The sequence below is a fragment of the Pristis pectinata genome, chromosome 2 (genome assembly GCF_009764475.1).
Source record: "Pristis pectinata isolate sPriPec2 chromosome 2, sPriPec2.1.pri, whole genome shotgun sequence".
NCBI lineage: Eukaryota > Metazoa > Chordata > Chondrichthyes > Rhinopristiformes > Pristidae > Pristis > Pristis pectinata.
In genome coordinates, this window is record NC_067406.1 from 62,284,440 (window position 1) to 62,308,410 (window position 23,971).

General features: G+C 41.8%; 1 protein-coding gene across 1 annotated transcript in view; it reads left to right on the top strand.

Moving 5' to 3' along the window:
* Positions 1-13,193: 13,193 nt before the first annotated feature.
* lnx1 (ligand of numb-protein X 1) overlaps positions 13,194-23,971 on the top strand; it is a 148,154-nt gene continuing 137,376 nt past the window's right edge. Inside the window, 1 exon segment of the mRNA XM_052045611.1 lies at positions 13,194-13,246. The gene's annotated coding sequence lies outside the window, so the exon portion shown is untranslated.

Here is a 23,971-nt window from a genome sequence, read left to right on the forward strand (position 1 = left end):
TATAGCAACAAGCAGTCTGCTAGAGGTACTCAGTGGTCGAGAAGCATCCGGGGAAGGAAAGGAACTGTCAATGTTTCGGGTTGAAACCCTGCATCAGGATCCTGCCATGAGATTTCAACCCAAAATGGCAACAACTTCCTTTCCTCCCACAGATGCTGCTCGACCCGCTTAACTCCTCCAGCAGATTGTTTGTTGCTCAGATTCTAGCACCTGCAGTCTCTTGCGTCTATCTTAATTTAATATTGTTTGATTTTGCACATTTACCCTTAATCAAGATAAATAACCAAACATGGCAAGCACAACTCAATTAGCATTCCTAGTACCAGCAACATCAACTTTCTGCCCCATGTGTTTGACCTCAAGGTTTCCATGGGAATGACTTTGTGATGGTTCCATTGAAACAATTTATCATGTAATATATCTCATCTCATCTCTACTTGAGAAAATAAAACTAAATTGTTCTTATGTTAGCTGTCACCGTCACCATCTATAAAAAAATCAACTGTTCATAATTACTATTGCATGTGGTATTGGTATTGGTTTATTATTGTCACTTTACCGAGGTACAGAGAAAAACTTATCTTGCATACTGTTTGTACAGATCAATTCATTACACAGTGCCTTGAGGTAGTACAGGGTAAAAACAATAACAGAATACAGAGTAAAGTGTCACAGCTACAGGGAAGTGCACTGCAGGTAGACAATAAGGTGCAAGGTCACAACAAGGTAGATTGTGAGGTCAAGAATCCATCTCACCATACAAGAGAAACCGTTCAATAGTCTTATAACAGTGGGATAGAAGCTGTTCTTGAGCCTGGTGGTATGTGCCGTCAGGCTCCTGTATCTTCTGCCTGATGGGGAGAGGGGAGAAGAGAGAATGACCCAGGTGGGTGGGGTCTTTGATTATGCTGGCTGCTTCACCAAGGCAGCGAGAGGGTATAGACAGAGTCTATGGAGGGGAGGGCTGGTCTCCAAGATGTGCTGGGCTGTGTCCGCAACTCTCTGCAGTTTCTTGCAGTCCTGGGCAGAACAGTTGCTATACCAACCCATGATGCATCCACATAGGATGCTTTCTATGGTACATCGATAAAAGTTGGTGAGTGTCAAAGGGGACATGCCAAATTTCTTTAGCCTCCTGAGTAAGTAGAGGCACTGGTGAGCTTTCTTGGCCATGGCGTCTACGTGGTTGGAACAGGACAGGCTATTGGTGATGTTCACTCCAAGAACCTTGAAGCTCTCAACCCTCTCGACCTCAGTACCATTGATTGTCGACAGGTGCATGTATTCCGGCCCCTTTCCTGAAGTCAATGACCAGCTCTTTTGGTTTGCTGACATTGACACATAATATTACAAAATGCATCAGTAGAAATTCTGAATTTATGGAAGACTTTGGCAATGAGGTAAAAAAAGAACAAATTTTCACTGTACAGGCTCTAATTCTCACTTATTAATGATTTGTGTAAAGACTGATAATGGAAAAATAGGCTTTGGATTTTAGAAATTAATTCTGCAAGATTTTCAATTGTCTCCCCATTCTTGATGGGCCACGAAGAGAAGATTGGTGGATGGGTGAGGATTGTTGAATTCAACTTGGCTGTTCATGACCCTAAGCACAACTCTTATGGTCGTGGAATTGTTAATGCACAGAAGGAGGACATTTGACTCCATGACCTTTAGAGAAGGGGCTTTTACTCCAAAATGTCCAGCTAGTTTGAGACATCAGCACAGAATAAAAAAGGTGGACGTTGATTTTCGTGTCAGCTCCCATAACACATTCATAATAAAGAAACTTCTGTGTCTTCACTATTCAATCACAAAGTACAGACTTAAGGATTAATATTTTTAATATCAATCTTTAGTTTGACATTAATGGTCACTGTTCTTAACACAAGTGCTGGGAGTCCAACTTATCTTTAATCAAGGGTCCTGCAAGCATTCCTTCGAGGGAGAAAAGATCAGTAACAATACAAGGAAACTGGAGTATTGAAACATTAGGTGTGCTTGACCAGGACTATAATGAATAAACTGATTCAACTGGTGTCTTGCACAACAAGCATAGTCCTGAGTAGAATCTTTAGCCAACTTTAATCTTTCCATTCAAGGAGTTTCTTTAGTTGTTTGCTGGTAGTGCAATGGCTAATTAAACTTTGATGATGGTTCAGTGAATAAATACCCTCACCTATGAGTCAGAAAGTTGTGGTTCAAGTCCCACAACAGAATCTTGAGCACAAACATAAAACACTAGTTAAGGGGTTGTTTAGGGCTGAGTTTACGTAATGTTGGACATGTATAGCTCACAGCTAATAATCTTTGGCACTAAAATTTAACTTTTTAAAATCTTTCTTCTTTATAGTTCTGAAGATTCTGTACACTGCATTCGCTGGTTCTTAACATGCATGGTAAACTTCAGAAGGTGGCATCCTTTCTATAGCCCAGTTCTTTCCAACTGTACGCTCCAGAACTCAAGGCTTCTATGTCTGGTACATTTAATTTGAATTTCCAAATTGCAAGTAGGTGTGTCTCCTGTATTTTCTGATGGAATTATTTAACCATTGAGCCTTTGTAATGTTGCTGAAAGTTGGATTGCAGCCACATTTTAATTAGCTGCACCTTTGTGCAAGCACAGTTGAGCACAGATTAATGCAAATGTTCTCATAGCTTCAACTGTGTGCCCAGCAGAATTCATAAATCAAAACTAAGGCCAAAGTAATTAATTTCTGAGATAAAAAAACATAAAAAGGGGAGAAATTTTTCTTTGGTCACTAGCATTAAACATATATGAGAGTTTTGGGCATTACTTGCACTCACATCCTGACATTAAATTCCATAGACTTCAGTGGATCAAAATGTTGAGAAGTGAGTACAAGCAACTGATTCTCTTGCTCAAGTTGAGAACTAACAACTGAAGACAAACTCCCCCTTTCCCCAGTTTATATCAAATTATAACCATTCTCATTAATATTCACTAGATAAAATGCTGCTTTAAAAACAAAACATTAGAAACTTTATCATTGTGAACAGTGTGTTTTTGGTTTTGTCTTTTTGCAAAATGCAACTGGGAGCAACATTCCTCTTTACAATAACCCTCTCTTTTCATCAGTCTACCCTGGGAAGAGAAGGTTGCTGAGCTCTGTTGTGCTTCTGGTATTAACCACATTCATGAACTAAGTAAAACAACAATTGGATTATAATAGTTTGCACAAATTATTTTTTTATTTTAATATGGAGTCTGATTGAATTATCCAAAATTAATGCACTGTGGTAAACATAAGTGGAAAAGGTGGCATTGCAATTTTTACATTTGGCAACACTATATCACTGTCCTTTTTCTGCTGGATTACCATTTTGGCTGTTTTGATAGTTACTTGCATTACACTATATATTCAGCACTAGTGTAAGCAGTTTTAGCTTCATGCTATTGTCAAATTTGGGCAAATCAGATGCCATGTCCCAAACTGACTCCAAAGCAATGTGAAGCACAGCTACCTTCTTGAAGAAATCTCACTCATCCTTTCTAATTTGCATGGTTATGGAAGAGTGGTGGAATGGATTTACTAGATTTGATACACAGAGCTGGCACAAACACAATGCACCAAATTGTCTTTCTCTATGCTGCATTTCTTCTTCTTTTAGGCAGTCTATTGGGGTTGAGGATGTCTTACTTTCACACCAGTTTTGTGGATCATGATATGATGAATGAGGCCAATGTGGGAACTACAGACTCTTGCACAGATCAGACAAGTGTAGGTAATGGGACAGACATGAAAGGTGGCTTGTCAGGTGGTCCGCACCTTTTGCTGCATGTGCAGGACCTCTGTGTGCTTGCAATGAATGGCCTCAAGGTTCTCAATACTATCCCTAAGGCTCCTTCTTCACTGAGTGGTCAAGTGCCAGAGATTCCCAAGAGTTAGTGGGAATCTTGCATTTTTTCAAGGAGGCTGGGAGCAGATTCTTGAAGCTGTTCCTCTATTCAGCTGATAATCACATCACATGGCCAAGCTCATGATGTCTGATTTGAATCCAAGAAAAATACAGAGAGCCTTTCTCAACTGCACCAAAGCCTTTGACTCTATTATTGGGATGGGCTGTGGGACACCCTCTTTAAATTTGGCTACTCACAGAAATTCATCTGTAGCTACCACATGCTCAAAGACAGCATGCAAGCCATGACACTAACCATTGGTTCTACAGCAAAATGATTCTTACTAAAGAGTGGTTAAACAAGGCGGCAGCATTGCCCAGACACTTCTCTCAATCATTGTCAGCACAATGTCATTCCCAAGTTATGGGGCAGCATGGTAGTGTAGCGTTTAGTGTGATGCTATTACAGCGCCAGCGATTGGGGTTTAATTCCCTTCGCTGTCTGTAAGGAGTTTGTATGTTCTCCCTGTGTCTGCGTGGGTTTTCTCTGGGTGCTCTGGTTTCCTCCCACACTCCAAAGATGTACGGGTAGGTTAATATGGGTTTAAAATAGGTGGTGCAGGTTTGTTGGGCTGGAAGGTCCTGTTACCGTGCTGTAAATAAAGCTGTAAACAATTTAAACTTCCTGTGGGAGTGGACCTAACCCTCAGGACTAATGGGAAACTGTTCAACCTATGGTGACTACACTACAGAACCAAGGTCACCAAAACCTCAGTAGTATGCAGATGACACTTGCATCTGTGCATGCTTCAAGGCTCGTTCATTGAGGCAGATGAGAACATGGGCCTTACACTTAACCACTCAACATCCACAAGACCAACAACCTCTACCAACCTGCCCTCCAACAATAAAGGCTTGCAACGAAACCCTGAAAAGTGCAGTCAGCTTCTCATATCTTGGGAGCCACCTATCAGCGAAGAAGAACATTGATGATGAAATTCCCCTCTGACTTCAATATGGCAGCACAGCCATTGATTGATTGAGAATGGGTATCTGAAGATGAAAATCTCAGATATGGCACAAATCTTATGGTTTACTGGGCAGCAATAAACCCTGCACTCCCATATGCTTATGAGATCGGGACTACTTATGACAGGCATCTGAAGCCGCTGGAGAAGTACCACAAATGTAATATGTCAATGATTCTATGATTCTTTGCTGTGGTGGCATTTATGGCTCTCTCTCCAAATTGGGAATATTTTTATGTTGTAACTGCAATATGGGTTCCAAGCAAAATCACAGAACATGAACAAGAGATATTGTAGGAATGTATCCATAATTTACTATGGACAAAAGAAACTGGATCAGAAAATTCTGGAAATACTGAGTTATACTTAGGCAGCATATGTGGAGAAAGAAACAGAGTCCATGTTTCAGATTAATGAATAACAATATGTGCCACAGCCATTAATAAATCATCACTGTTTTATCCTAATTATCATAGAATTATAGAATAATAGAATGGTATAGCACAGAATGAGACTATTTAACCATCAATGAGAACAACCTTCGTGTTCCCACCTGAGCCAGGGCATCAAAGGTTATGGTGAGAAGGCGGGGGAGTGGGGCTGAATGGGAGAATGGATCAGCTCGTGATAGAATGGTGGAGCAGACTCGATGGGCCAAATGGCCGACTTCTGCTCCTTTGTCTTATGGTCTTATGGTCTTATGGTCTGAACTCCCACTGCTCCTTCTCCATGGCCTTGCAAATCTTTCTTCACTATATTTTTATCTAATTCCCTCTTGAAGACCACAGTGAAACCTGCCTCCACCATTTGTGCGGGGTGTGCATTCCAGATTCCAACCACACACTGCATAAAGAAGCTTTTTCCTTTTATCATTGTTTATTGACTACAGCTCCACCTTCAATACTATAATTTCAAGCAAATTCATCACCAAACTCCAAGACTTGGGACTCAATACCTCCCTTTGCAACTGGATCCTTGACGTCCTGACCAACAGACTGCAATCAGTAAGGATGGGCAGCAACACTGGTGCCCCACAAGGCTGCATCCTTAGCCCCCTACTCTACGACGGCGTGGCCAGATTCTGCCCTAACTCCATCTACAAGTTTGCAGCTGATATCACTGTAGTGAGCCATATCTCAAATAATGATGAATCGGAGTACAGGAAGGATATAGAGAGCTTAGTAATGTGGTGTCATGACAACAACCTTTCGCTCAATGTCAGCAAAAGAGTTGGTCATTGACTTTAGGAAGAGGGGCAGTGCAATTTCAGCATTTCACAGAAACCAGCCTCCCTTCATGGACTGTCTATACTTCTCGCTGCCTCGGTAAAGCAGCCAGCATAATCAAAGACCCACCTACCCCAGACATTCTCTCTTCTCCCTTCTCCCATCTGGCAGAACATACAAAAGCCTGAAAGCCTGTACCACAAGGCTCAAGGACAGCTTCTATCCTGCTGTTGTAAGACTATTGAAGGGATCCCCAGTACGATAAAATGGATTCTTGACCTCACAATCTACCTCATTATGACCTTGCACCTTACTGTCTACCTGCAGTGCACTTTCTCTGTAGCTGTGACACTTTAGTCATAGAACCATAGAACCATAGAACCATACAGCACAAAACAGGCCCTTCGGCCCACCATGTTGTGCCGTCCATCAAACCACCCTCACACTATCTAACCCTTTCCTCCCGCATATCCCTCTATCTCACATTCCTCCATATGCCTATCCAACAAACTCTTGAACCTGTCCAATGTATCTGCCTCCACCACCACCCCAGGCAGTGCATTCCATGCACCAACCACTCTCTGGGTGAAAAACCTCCCCCTGACATCTCCCCTGAACCTCCCACCCATAACCTTAAAGCCATGCCCTCTTGTCTTGAGCATTGGTGCCCTGGGAAGGAGGTGCTGGCTGTCTACTCTATCTATTCCTCTCAATATTTTATATACCTCTATCATGTCTCCTCTCATCCTCCTCCTTTCCAGTGAATAAAGCCCTAGCACCTTAAGCCTCTCCTCATATTCCATATGCTCTAATCCAGGCAGCATCCTGGTAAATCTCCTCTGCACCCTCTCCAACACCTCCACATCCTTCCTATAATGCGGCGACCAGAAATGAACACAGTACTCTAAGTGTGGTCTAACTAGAGTTTTGTAAAGCTGCATCATCACTTCGCGGTTCTTAAACTCAATCACACGATTTATGAAAGCTAACACCCCATGGGCCTTCTTAACTGCTCTATCCACCTATGAGGCAACTTTCAGTGAACTGTGAATATGAACTCCCAGATCCCTCTGCTCCTCTACACTGCCAAGTACCTTGCCATTTACCCTGTTCTCTGCCTTGGAGTTTGTCCTTCCAAAGTGTACCACCTCACACTTCTCTGGATTGAACTCCATCTTGCCACTTGTCAGCCCAGCTCTGCATCCTATCAATATCCCTCTGTAAGCTCCAACAGCCCTCCACACTATCCACAACACCGCCGATCTTAGTGTTGTCCGCAAACTTACTAACCCAGCCTTCCACCCCCTCATCTAAGTCATCTATAAATATCACAAAAAGTAGAGGTCCCAGAACCGATCCCTGCGGGACACCACTAGTCACTGCCCTCCAATCCGAGGGCACTCCTCCACCACAACCCTCTGCTTTCTACAGGCAAGCCAATTCCTAATCCACACAGCCAAGCTTCCCTGGATCCCTTGGCCTCTGACCTTCTGAAGAAGCCTACCATGAGGAACCTTTCAAACGCCTTACTAAAATCCATATAGACCACATCCACCGCACTACCCTCATTAATCCTCCTCGTCACCTCCTCAAAGAACTCTATCAGGCTTGTGAGGCAAGATCTTCCCTTCACAAAGCCATGCTGGCTGTCCCTAATCAGTCCATGATTCTCTAGGTGTTCATAGATCCTATCCCTTAGAATCCTTTCTAACAGCTTACCCACCACAGATGTGAGACTCACCGGTCTGTAATTCCCTGGACTATCCCTACTACCTTTTTTGAACAAGGGGACAACATTCACCACCCTCCAATCCTCTGGCACCATCCCCGTGGACAATGAGGACTCAAAGATCCTTACCAGCGGTCAACAATCTCCTCCCTCGCCTCTCGAAGCAGCCTGGGGAAAATCCCGTCAGGCCCCGGAGATTTATCCATCTTGATATTATTTAACAACTTCAACACATCCTCTCTCTTGATATCTACAACCTCAAGAACATTACCCTTACCAGCACTCCCTTCCGCATCATCAAGACCCCTCTCCTCGGTGAATACCGAAGAGAAGTATTCATTGAGAACTTCTCCCACTTCCGTCGCCTCCAGGCACATTCTCCCACCTTTGTCCTTAATCGGGCCTACCTTTACCCTAGCCATCCTCCTACCCTTCACCTACGTGAAAAAGGCCTTGGGATTTTCCTTAACCCTACTAGCCAACACCTTTTCATGTCCCCTTCTAGCTCTCCTCAGCCCTTTCTTAAGTTCCTTCCTCGCTACTCTATATTCCTCACGGGCCCTGTCTGAACCTTGCTGCTTATACCTTATGTATGCTACCTTCTTCTCCCTAACTAGTCGTTCCACCTCTCTCGTCACCCACGGTTCCTTCACCCTGCCATTCCTTCTCTGCCTCACCGGGACGTATTTATCCCTAACATCCTGCATAAGATCCCTGAACATCGACCACATCTCCATGGTACATTTCCCTTCAAAAAGGAAATTCCAATTTACACTCCCAAGTTCTCTCCTTATAGCCTCATAGTTCACCCTTCCCCAATTAAATGTCTTCTTGTCCTCTCTGCACCTGTCCCTGTCCATGACAATTTTAAAGGTTATGGAGCAATGGTCACTGTCCCCCAAATGCTCACCCACCAATAGATCCTTCACCTGTCCCGGTTCATTTCCTAAAACTAGATCTAGCATGGCATTCCCTCTAGTCGGCCTGTCAACATACTGCGTCAGGAATCCCTCCTGGACACATTTAACAAACTCCGTCCCATCTAAACCTTTGGCACTAAACAGGTTCCAGTCTATATTTGGGAAGTTGAAGTCTCCCATTATAACAACACTGTTATTTTTGCTTCTCTCCAAACACTGCCTGCCAATCTGCTCCTCTATATCTCTACCGCTACCGGGGGGCCTACAGAATACTCCTAGTAGAGTAACTGCTCCTTACTTCCACCCATATGGACCCTAGAGATGATCCTTCTACAACATCCATCCTTTCTGCAGCCGTAACAGTGTCCCTGGCCAGTATCGCCACCCCTCCTCCTCTTCTCCCCCCCTCCCTATCCCTCTTAAAACACCGAAAACCAGGAATATTCAATATCCACTCCTGCCCTAACGTCAACCACGTCTCAGTAATAGCTACAATATCATAGTCCCCCATACTTATCCAAGCCCTCAGTTCATCTCCCTTATTCCGATGCTTCTTGCATTTAAGTAAACACACTTTAGTCCATCTACCTTACTACTTTTATAGCCTGCATTCTGCTTCTCCTTCCCCAAAGCCTCTCTACCTGTTTTGTCTAACTTTTCCCCATCCCCTTCTTCCTCTGACCTACTCCTCCGGCTCCCATCCCCCTCATAATCTAGTTTAAACCTTCCCGAACCACCCTAGGAAACCTAGCCGCAAGTATATTCGCCCCTTCTGGTTCAGGTGTAACCTGTGCTCTCTGTACAGGTCCCACCTTCCCAGGAAGAGATACCAATGTTCCAGAAATCTAAAACCCTCCCTCCTGCACCAACTTCTCAGCCACGCATTTATCTGCCACCTCCTCCTGTTCCTGCCTTCACTATCGCATGGCACCGGCAGCAATCCTGAGATTGCTACCCTTGAGGTCCTGTTCCTCAGTCTTTTGCCTAGCTCCCTGAATTTGCTCTTCAGGACTTCATCCCCCTTCCCACCTATGTCGTTGGTGCCAACATGGACCACAACTTCTGGCTGGTCTCCCTCCCGCTCAAGAATCCTGTGGACCCGATCAGTGACATCCCGGACCCTGGCACCTGGGAGGCAACATACCATCCGGGATTCATGCTCATTGCCACAGAACCTCCTATCTGTTTCCCTGACTATCGAGTCCCCTATCACTACCACATGTCTCTTTATTTGGCATTCTGTATTGTTTTCCCTTGTACTGCCTCAATGCACTGTGTAATGAATTGATCTGTACGAACGGTATGCAAGACAAGTTTTTCACTGTACCTTGGTACAGGTTACAATAATAAACTAATTTCAAATCTTACTTCTCTTCCCCTTTATTTCATACCTGTGATATCTAATTTGTCATCCCTCCACCAAAGGGAACAGCCTGCCAGGCCCCTCAACATTTTATGTACTACTATTAAATCTTCACTCAGCCTTCTCCAAAGAAAGCAGGGCCATCATCTCTAATCTATTCTTGTGACTGTTGTCCCTCATTCCAGGAACCATTCTCATCAATTTTTTCTGGCCCTCTCTGATGCCTTCACACCTTTCCTATAATGTTGTGATCAGAATTGAATACAATGCTCCGGTTGAGACTAGACAAGTGTTTATAAAGGTTCACTGTGGCTTCCCTGCTTTTGTATTCTATGTCTCTATTGGCAATAAGTGTAAATATCATGACTAAAACCCAAACTGTAACTACTTGTAAGAATAGGTTTATGATCAAATAGTAATAGTGGTCATTCAGTTTTTGACATTATCCCTAACCAATGATCGTTGTATGAACAATTAGGTTATTCTATGTCAGACGTGACTCAGATGGTAGGATTCATGCCTCTTCGTCAGCAGGCTGTGGGTTCAGGTCACATTCCAGAGACATGAGCGTCAAAAAGCTAATGTTCTGAGCAGGATCCTGTTGCATTGTTTTGAGGAAAAGCAATGGAGTTATCTCTAATGTTTTGGCTAATGTTCAATCCTCAATATACATCACATAAAACAGATCTGGCCATTATCACAATGCTATTTGTGGGAATTTGCTGAGTACAAGTTCACACTGCTATGTTTCCAATTTTGCAACAATGTGTGCATTCCAAAAGCATTTTGTTAGCATAAAGCACTTTAGGATGTCCTGAAGTTGCAAAAGATGCTGTATGAACGTGGCTCAGATGTGGCACATTGTGGAAACATGCAGTTGGTTTTAAAAGAAAGTCTGAAATTTCATTTGGAAATATTTCATCAAATTGCCCGAATTTACAGTAATGTAACTTTGACCAGCCAGCATTCTGCAGCAGAACTAACAATTATTCCACATCAAACTCCATATTCCTTCTCACTCCTGTTACACCCTCTTGCTGCATTGGTCTTTCCCCTGTATAAGAAAATAAAAACATCAGAAATAGAAGCAGGTGTAGGCCACTTGGCCTCATGCCTATTCAATAAGATCATGGCTGATCTTTTGCCTCAGCGCCATTTTCCCGCAATTTCCCCATATTAAGGGATATCAAAATCTATAATCTCTAGAATATACTCAGCAAAGATTCACCACCCTCTGGCTGAAGGAGTTTATTCTCATCTGTCATGAATGGTCTTCCCCTTTCTTGAAACTGTAATCCCTAATTTCAGACACTGGAGCCAGAGGAAATCTTATATTTGCATCTACCCTGTCAAGCCACATAGAGGTGTGCATGTTTGTAACCCTGGAGCCCCTTCGCCTCTTCTGAAATGAATCACCTTTTCCATTCTGTTTATTTGTTCCCCTCCTCTTCCTGTAACAGTCCTCTGGCCATCATATAAATCCCCCCCTCACTTTTATCATTCCCCCAATGCCCTGCCTTACTTATTGTATTACTCTCCCTCCTTCCCACACACCACCTTAACCTCAATAACATTCTTCCCTCTGCATATCCATCCACTAATTTTGTTACCAACTGATCATTTCTGTGCCTGTATCAGTCCTCATCTTCTCAATGATTCCTCCTTTCTGCCATTCTCCACTCCATATTATTCCTCTATTGTATCAGTCCCTTCCTCCTAATGAATCTTCCCCTGTTCCACTTCCTATTATCCATCACATTCCTCCCGTTCTATCTTTCATCAAGGGCAAATGGTGTTTATTTAATTTTGTAAAACATCCTGAGGGGTATTGGATTGTTATTAAACAATATTTTATACTAAGACACTCAAGAAGCTCTGTCAGAGATGTAAGATTTTAAAGAAGGAAGAACAAATGAAGGGGATTCATTCAGCTCAGGGAATTTCAGAGCCAAGGGCTTTTCTAACTGAAGGCATGGCCACCATTGGTAGAGTAATTTAATTCAGGTGTGATCAAGGGGATGGATATGCAGATACCTCAGAGGCTGTAGAGCTCGAAGATTACAAAGAAAGAGAAGGGTAGGACTTTGGACTTGAAAACAAGTCCAAGGTGGCCAGGAACGTTTTGGAATTTGGTGATGCTGAGAGATAAGAAAAATGTGGTTGTGATTTTCGGCAGCTGTTGAGGTGAGATAGGAGTGAAGGCAGGCTTTATTATGGAGGTGGAAATAGGAGATTTTAGTCATGGTGTGGAAACATAGTCTTAATTTCATTTTGAGGACAAAAATGACTCCAAAGTTACAGTCAGCGGTGCTTGGTCTGAGACAGTTGCTAGGAACAGGGCTGAAGTCTTAATTTCATTTTGAGATAAAAAGTGACTCCAATCAGCTGTGCTCAGTCTGAGACAGTTGCTGAGAACAGGACTGAAGTCAGTGACTAGGGCCAGTATGTACTTCAGAAACAGGAGGGAAACAAGGATAAATTCTTGGGGAGACACCAATGTGGGCACAGCAATAAGAAGCCAATACAGGTGACCCTCCCGGCAATGACCTCATTGGATAAGAAGGGCACCACACCAGATGCAGTCCCACAGAGATGGACAACAGCAGAGACATTGGAGGACAATGGGATGGCCAACCCTTACCTATTCCCCGTGTCCTAGTTTATTTCTCCGCTACCCTCTCACCTTCACAATGTACTGATGGACGTGTGGGGAATCTGGCGTCAATGGATTGTGGCCCCGCCCCGGAAGTGGGCAACTGGTGCTGTCGCTCCTGAGCTGGGAGGTGGGTCCTGGCGCCCGCCGGTTGCAGGTGCAGGGAGTCAGGTTAATCAACGGCAGTTCTGGTTTATTTTACCCGAAGCAGTTTATTTGACAAAATGTTGTCAAACAGTTTTTAAAGAGGTTGTTTGTTGATGATGGGTGAGTTACTGGTTAATTACATTTGAAGTTAATACTGCGTCTATTCATAAAGCCTGACTTTGATACTTTGATATGTATAGGACCTGCGCTCTTTTGTCTGGTTGTTCTAACCTTGGAGCTGCAGGAGCCAATACAGCCAACAAGCGAATAGTTTAATATTGGGTGGAAGTCGCACGCAATGTTGGTGGCACATACCTGGGTATGCTTTGAAACAAGAAATAGAAAATGGTATTGGAACTGGATACGAGAATCCCAAATACGCCGTTAAAATATGTATATTTTTTAAAAAACAGATATTTAAAGAGCAAAGTGCAAAACCTGAGAGAGCGTGGACTTTGCTAGGATCCATAAATTTAACTGCTCCCTAAGAATCAAGGGACAGTCTGTTCAAAAAGTATTCACAGATCAGTATTTTGGCTTTCTAAATCTGAAACTCAATGACTGTATTGCACTCTCTCTCTCTCTCTCTCTCTCTCTATTTAGATATATATTATATATATCTGCCATAAGTATCCAATTGCGTGAACCTATGATCCCTGAGAGACGGTGAATACCATTTATACACGTTTTGACTTGTTTCCGTACCCTCCTTTCTGAGGAAATGTGTATCGCGTAATTCGGGAGAGACGTGTACATCATTAGTCTGATTTATTCACCGTTTGAAAATGTCTTAACTGTGAATGATTGAATAAGTGGTTTAAGAGGCTTTGCTGATGGAGTTGTAAGATTAGGAAAAAATATTCAAAATCCTAACACTATAAGCAACAGTGACACAAAAGGAAACTGTCCAAATGCTGCTTGGTTTGGCACAATGGGAATATAGAAGGGCAATGAAAATGAATTTTATGGTAAAGTTTGCAATATGATGCATGGTGTGAAAAGCAAAAGGTGAAGCATTCTTTATTAATATGAATCATCCTCTGTACTCAATTGATAAAAGGTATATCAAAGCATAAGTGGCCTACAATATGATCCTAATTCTGAAGTTTGTTGCTCTCCTATGTTTGCAGGAAAATTGCACTACTTTAGAATCTCTGATAGAGCTCCTCTAGTGCCTTGGGCCACATTTGCTGTATTGTATGCTGTTCTGGTCGCCAAACTATAGGAAGGATGTGAAGGTTTTTGAGAGGGTGCAGAAGACCTTCACCGGGATGTTGCCTGGATTGAAGTATATCAGCTATAAGGAGAAGTTGGACAAATTTGGATTGTTTTCTCTGGAGTGTCAGAGACTGCGGGGTGACTTGATAGAAATATACGAAATTGGGAAAAAGACTGACAATCTGTCTCTCAATGTGGAAATGCAAATACAAGAGGGCATAGGCCATATCGGATGAGAGTGGGAAAGTTTTAAGGAGATATACAAGGGAAGTCTTTACAGAGAGGTAGATGCCTAGAACGGACTGCTAAGGGAGGTGGTAGAAGCGGATACGATAACAATGTTTCAGAGGCACTTAGACACATGTGAACAAGCAGCAATAGATGCAGACATGGTATTAGTGTAGATTGGCATCATGGTCAGTGTAGACATAGTGGCCAAAGGGACTGTTCCAATTGCTGTACCATTCTATGTTATAAACAGTAAAAACAAATAATCTCATTTACAGTAAATGATTATTGGCAAGGTCTGGTTGAGGAATAAATATTGGCCATGGCGTAAGGTAGCTATGGTTTCATGTATTGCAATGAGATTTTGTATCTATTTGAGGGAGCAGTTGAGGCTTTAATTTAATGTCTTATCCCAAAGAAAAGCATTTATGGAAGTGCAGCATTCACAGTGAGGGAATATCGACTTAGATTTTGTGTTCAATCAACAACTTCTGTTTTGAATCAACAACCTTCAGAACTCTGGGTTGCAAATGTTGCTAACTGAGTCCATGGCCCACAGCTAGGCTCAATTAACTATTGCATGTGTTTCTTTTTTTAAAAAAAAGTTAATAAATCAATGCAGATATAAGAACATCGGTGCTTTTGTTGTAAAATCAAATGAATTTGGTGATTGTGACTCCTACACAATGTACTTAAAAGTTTTTTCTTACTTAACACAAACACAATTGTTGTAACAGCCAGATGTCTGTTTTAGAACAGTTAATAAAAAAAAACATGAACCATCTGAAAATTTTGCAAAGTATAAAAATGAGAAAACTTGATCTTTTAATTTTCTTTATTTTTATTAGTTCACCAATGCATTAATGTCATTGACAATTAAACAGGATGTAGCTTACGAAACATCTCTATTCCAGTGAGACCCAAAACACTAAAGAATTAAAAGTAGAGAACCTCCAAGCAAAGGTGGTGTCCCGTATCCCACCCTCTTACATTCTTGGTAAAATTTTATTCATGCAAATTGCTATGATTCATCTGTTGACTTTTCAAGATGCCTCGCTTGCCTCACTTTTACTAATGCTGCTTGATTGGCTAAAAAGCAAGAAGAATCGTAACAAAATTTTGTTTTGTGTAATAGATTGAGATGGATTAAAACTGTAATGTGGAAAGCAGCAAAACCAGTTGCACTATGCAGAGTATTAAACCCTGAATTAAAATAGTTTAATATACTGTATAGGGTACTGTCACTGGTTTACTTTTTTTTGCTTGTCGTGGATTTGATAACTGTAAAGTACCTGACGCAATGGATTATTGTGTCTAGGTTGTTTTTCAATTTCCAATTTCAAGCGCTCAAATGACAGTATGTTTAAGGTGATTAGATGTGGTTCAAAATAAGAAATAAAACAGAAGCTGAAGCAAGTCGGAAAATACAGGTGTTGAATCAAGCCATGTAAACAGTAATCAGATTGTGTTGGAGCAAGTTGGTTTCTAGGTGGGGCTTCATTGTTTCAGACTGTACTAGGCTGAAAATGTTTATTCCTTTTCTGCTCTTGGAGTTTATAAAGGGCTATCAGTCGATTAAAATTTAAACTTTATGTTCCTATTGACACATTTTCATGCACACATCTTCAGTTTGTTTTGCAGTTCCTCAAGTATTAGATTAGCAACATGAAATTAAGTTTATTGGAGCTTAAAAACTGAAAATTCTTTGTTGTGGAATTGTATAGTTGATAATGCTGTAAATTTGAACAAATGCATCTGGAAATTTAGATCTTTAATAGCTTGTGAAGGAGAGTCTATGTTTCAGGGTTCAACAATGTAGGAGTTAAGCAAATGGACTTGTTCAAAATGTTTTCATTTCGATTCCTCAGTAGTATTTAAGAAGGTTTTTTTTGTTTTCAAACATTTGCTAGTTGTTCTGTTCTTGTTTTTGAAACAGCCATTTTAAAAACTTACCTGAACTGAAAGTATTATGAAGTTTATGGTGGGGAATATTGACAGTGTTGACTTTCAACAGCTATTATGTTAAATTACTTGTGAATAACAGCAAAAAATCTTTGTACATTCCATCCTTAGAGCAGCAGGCCCAGTTTTGTGTAGTTATTCTGTTGCCATGATCCTTTTATTCCTAAACCACCCATCTAACCTACCTTAAAATGTTGACCAGCTTTAGTTTAGTAGCTGACTTCATTATATTCCACAAGCACACTGTGCTCTTTGTTTTAAAAAGTGTTATTTCAGCTCTCTGCTCAAAATCTCTTGCATTTAATTTCATATCAGCATCAGTTTAATCACTGGCAACTATTTGTTTGCAGCTGCTCTGAACTGTATCTTAATTTTTAATCACCTCCAAATCACCTTTGCGTCTTTTCTGGTCCAGCGAAAAGAAAAGGATCAAAAATTTAACTTGTATGGCACAGCATCTTTTTAGTGTGTTATGTGAGTGACACAAAACTAGGTGAGAGGGCATATTGTGATGAGAATATTTGAACTCAACAATAGGATATAGATAGGTTGGATGAGTGAGTGAAAAGTTGGCCAATGGAGTTTATTACGGGGGGAAAGTGTGAGCACATGCATTTCAGTATCTAAAAGCAAATGTATCTACATAGAGAAAAATTGTAGTGGGATCTAGGTGTTCTTGTAGACAAATCACAAAATTTTAGCAGGCAGGTGCATTGAGTGATTAGGAAGGTAATGGTAAAAGGGTTGGAGTTTAGAAACAGGGAAGTATTGTTCCATTTGTACTGGGTTAATGTGGCCTTACCTGGCACACTGAGCATAGTTGTGGTCCCCTTAGTTAAAAAAGGACTTGAAATGGAGGCAGTACAAGAGATTCACTAGTCTAATTCCTGGGATGAAGGGGTTGTTCTGTTGTGACCAGCTAACAAGATTGCATCTATATTCTTTGGAGTTTAGAAAATTGAAGGGTGATATTGAAAAGTATAACATAAGATACTAAGGGGGCTTGACTGGGTAGTTGTTGAGATGTTTCCATTCATGGGAGAACCTTGAACGAGGAAACATAATTACAAAGTCAAGGGATGGCCATTTGAAATGTGAGTTGTGAAGGAACTTGTAAAGGGTGGTGAATCTCTGGAATGATCTACTATTCAGGATTGTGAAGGTTAGATTATTGGGGGTATTGAAAGAGGAGGTAGATATATTTTTGAATGGGGAATTTAGGGCTACAGGAACTGGCACAGAAGAGACCTGGGGCAGATTAGCCATGATCATATTGAATATGCCCAGCCATTCATATTCCTACTCATATTTTCATATGTTCTTTATCTAAAAGCTCTCAGCTCTTTTATTCATATATTAAGTGCTTCCATAAGTTTGGCGTAGTTTGTCCTCCTGGTTGGTGCACATTCTTGAAGAACCTCTGGCATTTGCAGTGATGTCATACAGCATGTGGCACATATTTTGGCATCATTTGCACAAAAGTCTTCTGAGGATTTGAAGCTCACTGGTGGCATAAAACACCCTCATTGAGACTTGCTGTGCAGCCAGAAATTGCCTGCTCTCTTGCTATGGAGTCTGAGGCATCCACCATTTTTTTAAAAAGTTTGTTTGGTGTTTTCTCCCAGTCACTCATCACTGCTGATGAACTGCATTCTCCTGCTTATGCAGTTGATGAAACCATGTTATTTTTTTTTACTGCTGATGTTCTCATTCTTTTGGTGCAGGTGCTCCTTACCCACCCCTCCATGAATGCTATTTATTGCATACCAGTATTATTAGATGGAAATCCATTCTTTACAAAACATGTATGCTGGTCCCATTCAATAATGCTCAAGTCCTTGCTACACAATGGAGTTTCCTTACCAATAGATCTTGCACAAACCCCCAATGCTTTAATGTACCTTTAAACATGCAGAAGAATTTTTAGATCATAAGACATAGGAGGAGAATTAGGCCATTCAGCTGATCAAGTCTGCTTCACAATTCGATCAAGGCTGATTCATTTTTCCTTCTCAACCCCATTCTTATGCTTTCTCCCCGTAACCTTTGACACCCTTCCTAATCAAGACCCTATCAACCTCCGCTTTAAATATACCCAGTGACTTGGTCTCCACAGCTGTCTGTGGCAGTGAATTCCACAGATTCACCACCCTCTGGCAAGAAGAAATTCCTCCTCATCTCTCTTCTAAAGGGACATCTTCTATTCTGAGGCTGTGCCCTCTAGTCCTAGACTCTCCCACTACTGGAAACATCTTCTCCACATCCACTCTATCTGGGCCTTTCAATATTCGGTAGGTTTCAATGAGATCCTCCCTCATCCTTCTAAACTCCAGCGAGTATAGGCCCAGAGCCATTAAACGCTCCTCATATGTTAACCCTGTCATTCCTGTGATCATTCTTGTTAGCCTCCTCTGGACCCTCTGCAATGCCAGCAGATCCTTCCTTGTATATGGAGCCCAAAATTGCTCATAATACTCCAAATATGGTCTGACTAACACCTTATAAAGCCTCAGCATTACTTCCTTGCTTTCATATTCTAGTCCTCTCGAAATGAATGCTAACATTGCATTTGCTTTCCTTACTAATGACTCAACCTGCAAGTTAACCTTTAGGAAATTCTGCACTAGGACTCCCAAGTCCCTTTGCTCCTCTGATTTCTGAATTCGCTCCCCATTTAAAAAATAGTCTGTGACTTTATTCCTTGTACCGAAGTGCATGACCGTACACTTCCCTGCACTGTATTCCTTCTGCTGCCATTTTGCCCATTCTCCCAACCTGTCCAAGTCCTTCTGCAGACTCCCTGCTTCCTCCACACTACCTGCCCCTCCACCTATCTTTGTGGCCAAGTTTGCAGATGATACAAAGCCCTCAATTCAGTTATCCAGATCATTGACATATAATGTGAAAAGTAGTGGACCCAACACTGACCCTTGCAGAACATCGCTAGTCACCGGCAGCCAACCAGAAAAGGCCCCTTTTATTCCCAGTCTTTTCCTTCTGCCAGTCAGCCAATATTCTATCCATGCTAGTACCTTTCTTGTAATACCATGGGCTCCCAGCTTGTTTAGCAGCCTCGTGTGCGGTACCTTGTCAAAGGCCTTCTGAAAATCCAAGTAAACAACATCCACTGACTCTCCTTTGTCTATCCTGCCTCTTACCTCCTCAAAGAATTCCAACAGATTTGTCAGGCAAGCTATCCCCTTAAGGAAACCATGCTGACTTCGGCCTATTTTATCAAGTACACCGAAGCCTCATCATAGAGCATTACAGCACAGAAATGGGCACTTCAGGCCATCGTCCATGCCGGCCTGGTTTTCTGCCTAGTTCCATCCACCTGCACCCGGACCATAGCCCTCCATACCCCTCCCATCCATGCACCTATCCAAAATTCTCTTAAATGTCACAATTGAACTCTCGTCCACCATGTTTGCTAGCAGCTCATTCCATACTCGCATCACGATCTGAGTAAAGCAGTTCCCCCTCAGATTCCCCTTAAATATTTCACCTTTCACCATAAACCTATGACCTCTGGTTCTGGTCTCACCCAATCTGAGGGGAAGAAGCTTGCGTGAATTCACCCCCTCTATACCCCTCGTAATTTTGTATACCTCCATAAGATCTCTCCTCATTCTCCTGCGCTCCAGGGAATAAAGTCCTAACCTATTCAACCTATCCTTATAACTCAAGTCCCAGCAACATCTGTGTAAATTTTCTCTGCACTCTTTCAAGATTATTGATATCTTTCCTGTAGGTAGGTGACCAGAACTGCACACAATACTCTAAGTCTGGCCTCACCAACGTCTTGTATAACTTCAACGTAACATCCTAACTCCTGTACTCAATTTCGTGATTTATGAAGGCCAATGTGCCAAAAGCTCTCTTTAAACCCTATCTACCTGTGGTGCCACTTTAAAGGAATTATGGATCTATATTCCAGGTCACTTTGTTCTACCGCACACCTTAGTACCCTACCATTCAATGTGTAAGTCTTACCCTGGTTTGTCTTACCAAAGTGCATCACCTTGCACTTGTCTGCATTAAATTCCATCTGTCACTTTTCAGCCCATTTTCCCAGCTGGTCCAGATCATGCTGCAAGCTTTGATAGCTTTCCTCGTTGTCCACTAAGCCCCCAATCTTGGTGTCATCTGCAAATTTGTTGATCCAGTTTACCACATTATCATCTATATTAATAACTTAGATGATAAACAACAGGCCCAGCACCAATTGCTGCAACACACCATTAGTCACAGGCCTCCAATCAGAGAGACAACCATCTATTACCACTCTCTGGCTTCTCTTGCTAAGCTAGTGTTGAATCCAATGGCTACTTCATCCTGAATGCCAAGCAACTTAACCTTTTGGACAGCCTCCCATGCAGGACCTTGTCAAAGGCCTTGCTAAAGTCCATGTAGACAATGCCCTCCACCTCCAGAGGCTGGTGTCTCTCTCCCTTCTCTCTCTCTCTCTCTTCTTCTAACTTCTACCACGTCATAACCTCCTCGAAAAACTCTATAAGATTGGTTAGGCATGAACTACCACGCACAAAGCCATGTTGACTATCCCTAATCAGGCCCTGTCTATCCAAATACTTGTATATCCTGTCCCTCAGAATGCCTTCCAATAATTTACTCACAACTGACATCAGGCTTACTGGCCTATAATTTCCCAGCTTATTCTTAGAGCCGTTCTTAAACAACGGAACAACATTAGCTATCCTCTGGCACCTCACCTATGGCTAAGGACATTCTAAATATCTCTGCCAGGGCCCGTGCAATTTCTGCACTAGCGTCCCACAAGGTCCAAGGGGACACCTCGTCAGGCCTTGGGGATTTATCCACCCTAATTTGCCTCAAGACAGCAAGCACCTCCTCATCCTTAATGAACTCTAACATCTTACCAACCACTGAAGTCAGGCTAACTGGCCTATAATTTCCTATCTTTTGCCTCCCTCACTCCTTAAAGAGTAGAGTTACATTTGTGATTTTACAGTCCTCTGGAACCATTCCTGAATCCAGAGATTCCTGAAAAATCACTACTAATGCCTCCACAATCTCCAGCTACCTCTTTCAGAACCCTGGGGTGTAGTCCATCTGGTCCAGGTGACTTATCAGACTTTTCAGCTTCCCAGGCACCTTCTTAGTAAGAGCGACTACACTTACTTCTGCCTCCTGACTCTCTTGAATTTCTGGCATGTTGATGGTGTCTTCCACAGTGAAGACTGATGCAAAATATTTATTCAGTTCATCTGCCATTTCTTTGTTCCCCCTTACTACCTTTCAAGAAGTTCGATGTCCACTTTTGCCTCTCTTTTACTCTTTATATATCTGGGGAAAAAAAACTTTTAGTATCCTCTTTCGTATTATTGGCTATTTTTCATCGTTTCTCCCTTTATTTCTTTTTTAGTTGCCTCCTGTTGGTTTTTAAAAGCTTCCCAATCCTCTAGCTTCCCACTAATTTTTGCAATATTGTATGTCCTCTCTTTTGCTATTATGCTGTCTTTGATTTCCCTTATCAGCCACGGTTGCCTCAGAATGCTGCTGCTTCTTTGGGATGAAATGATCCTGCATCTTCCAAATTACTCCCAGAAACTCCTGCCATTGCTGCTCTACCATCATCCCTGCTTGGGTCCCCTCCAATCAGTTTTGGCCAGCTCCTCTCTTGTGCCTCTGCAGTTATCTTTACTCAACTGTAACACCAATTTTAGCTTCTCCCTCTCAAACTGCAGAGTGAATTCCATCATATTATGATCATTGCCTCCTAAGGCTTCCTTTACCTTAAGCTCCCTGATCAAATCTGGTTCATTGCACAACACCAAATCCAGAATTGCCTTTTCCATAGTGGGCTTGACCACAAGCTGCTCTAAAAAGCCATCTCAGAAGGAATTTGTAGAATTCCTCTTGGGATCCACTATCTACCTGCATATGGAAATCCCCCCATGATCACCGTAACATTGCCCTTTTTGCATGCATTTTTACCTCCTGTTGTAATTTGAACCCCACATCCTGGCTACTATTCAGAGGCCTGTATATAGCTCCCATCAGGGTCTTTTTACCCTTGTCAGTTTCTTACTTGTACCCACAAGGATTCTACATCTTCTGATCCAATGTCACTTCTTGCTAAGGATTGGATTTCAATTTTTAACCAACAGAGCTACCCCACCCCCTCTGCCCACCTGTCTGTCTTTTTGATAGGATGTGTATCCTTGGATGTTTAGCTCCCAGCTGTGATCTTCTTTCAACCACGACTCTGTGATGCCCACAACGTCATGCCTGCCAATTTCTAACTGCACTATAAGCTCATCTACCTTATTTCGTATACTGCATGCATTCAAATACAACACCTTCAGTCCTGTATTCACCACCCTTCTCAAATTTGTCTCCATGTTGCCTGAAGTTAAATTCTTATCCCTTTCTAAACTTTGTCTTATTCTTTATTCTGGAGACTTCGGTATCCTCTCCTTCCCTTTTACTTTATCCATACTTTTACAATCTGTTGAACCCACCCCCCTACTATTTAGTTTAAAGCCCTATCCATAGCCCTAGTTATGCGATTCGCCAGGACCCTGGTCCCAGTGTGGTTCAGGTGGCGCCTGTCCCATCAGAACAGCTCCCTCCTTCCCCAGTCCTGGTGCCAATGTCCCATGAATTCTCCCACACCAATCTTTGAGCCACTCATTTAACTTTATGATCTTATTGACCCTGTGCCAATTTGCACGTGTCTCAAGTAGCAATCCAGAGATTATTAACTTTTTGGTTCTACTTTTTAATTTAATCCCTAGCTGCTCAAATTCCCTCAGCAGAACCTCTTGCCTTGTTCTACCTACATCGTTGGTACCCACATGGATCACAAGAGTTTTTAGCTCTCCCTTCCAAATGTCCAAGTCTTGTGTGTATGTATTCACTCATCAGATAACATTTTAGTGAATTTGCAATTTATGTTCTCTATGGCCTGAATACTGTTACTCTATTATGAAGCCTGGAACTGCATGCTGTCATGTTAATAAGCTCTTTGGTGTTCAAATGCATACAACAATGATTGAGCATACAGTGGAACATTCTTTACCGAAGTTAATCAATACTCAAGTAACAGAAGTGGCTTGTGCAATAATGTATCAAAAGCCATACTGCATAGTGTACACAGATTTTAATAAAATACATTTGTATACTACATGCACAATACTCTAATCATGGGTCTGTGAATTTTTTTTATATACAGTAAATGTTATTTTTTATTGTACTTGTTTACTCTACATTCCTGAGGTTGGGAAAATATAAATCCATCAAAATTACTAAGATACATTTTTTTGCGGAGAAAGGAGTACAACATTTAATTAGAAAATGAACATGGTTCTGATTTAGCTGTTCTATTTGGTGTGAAGTTTTCAAGTGAAGAAAACATTCCTTATTTTGTTAGGGAAACTTTGAAAATGTTGATTAATTGGATACTTGCTGACTTTGATTTTTTTTTTGTTTAATTGGCCTGTCATGCAAGAAACCTTGTCATTGATTCTGACTTTCTAAACTAAGCTACTGAACAATCTGCCTTTTGTTGATACAGCAAGCAGAATCTCTTCCTGTGAGAAATGCCCCAGACACCTCCGATGTGGGTTTGCAAGAATTAGTGCTTAAACACCCT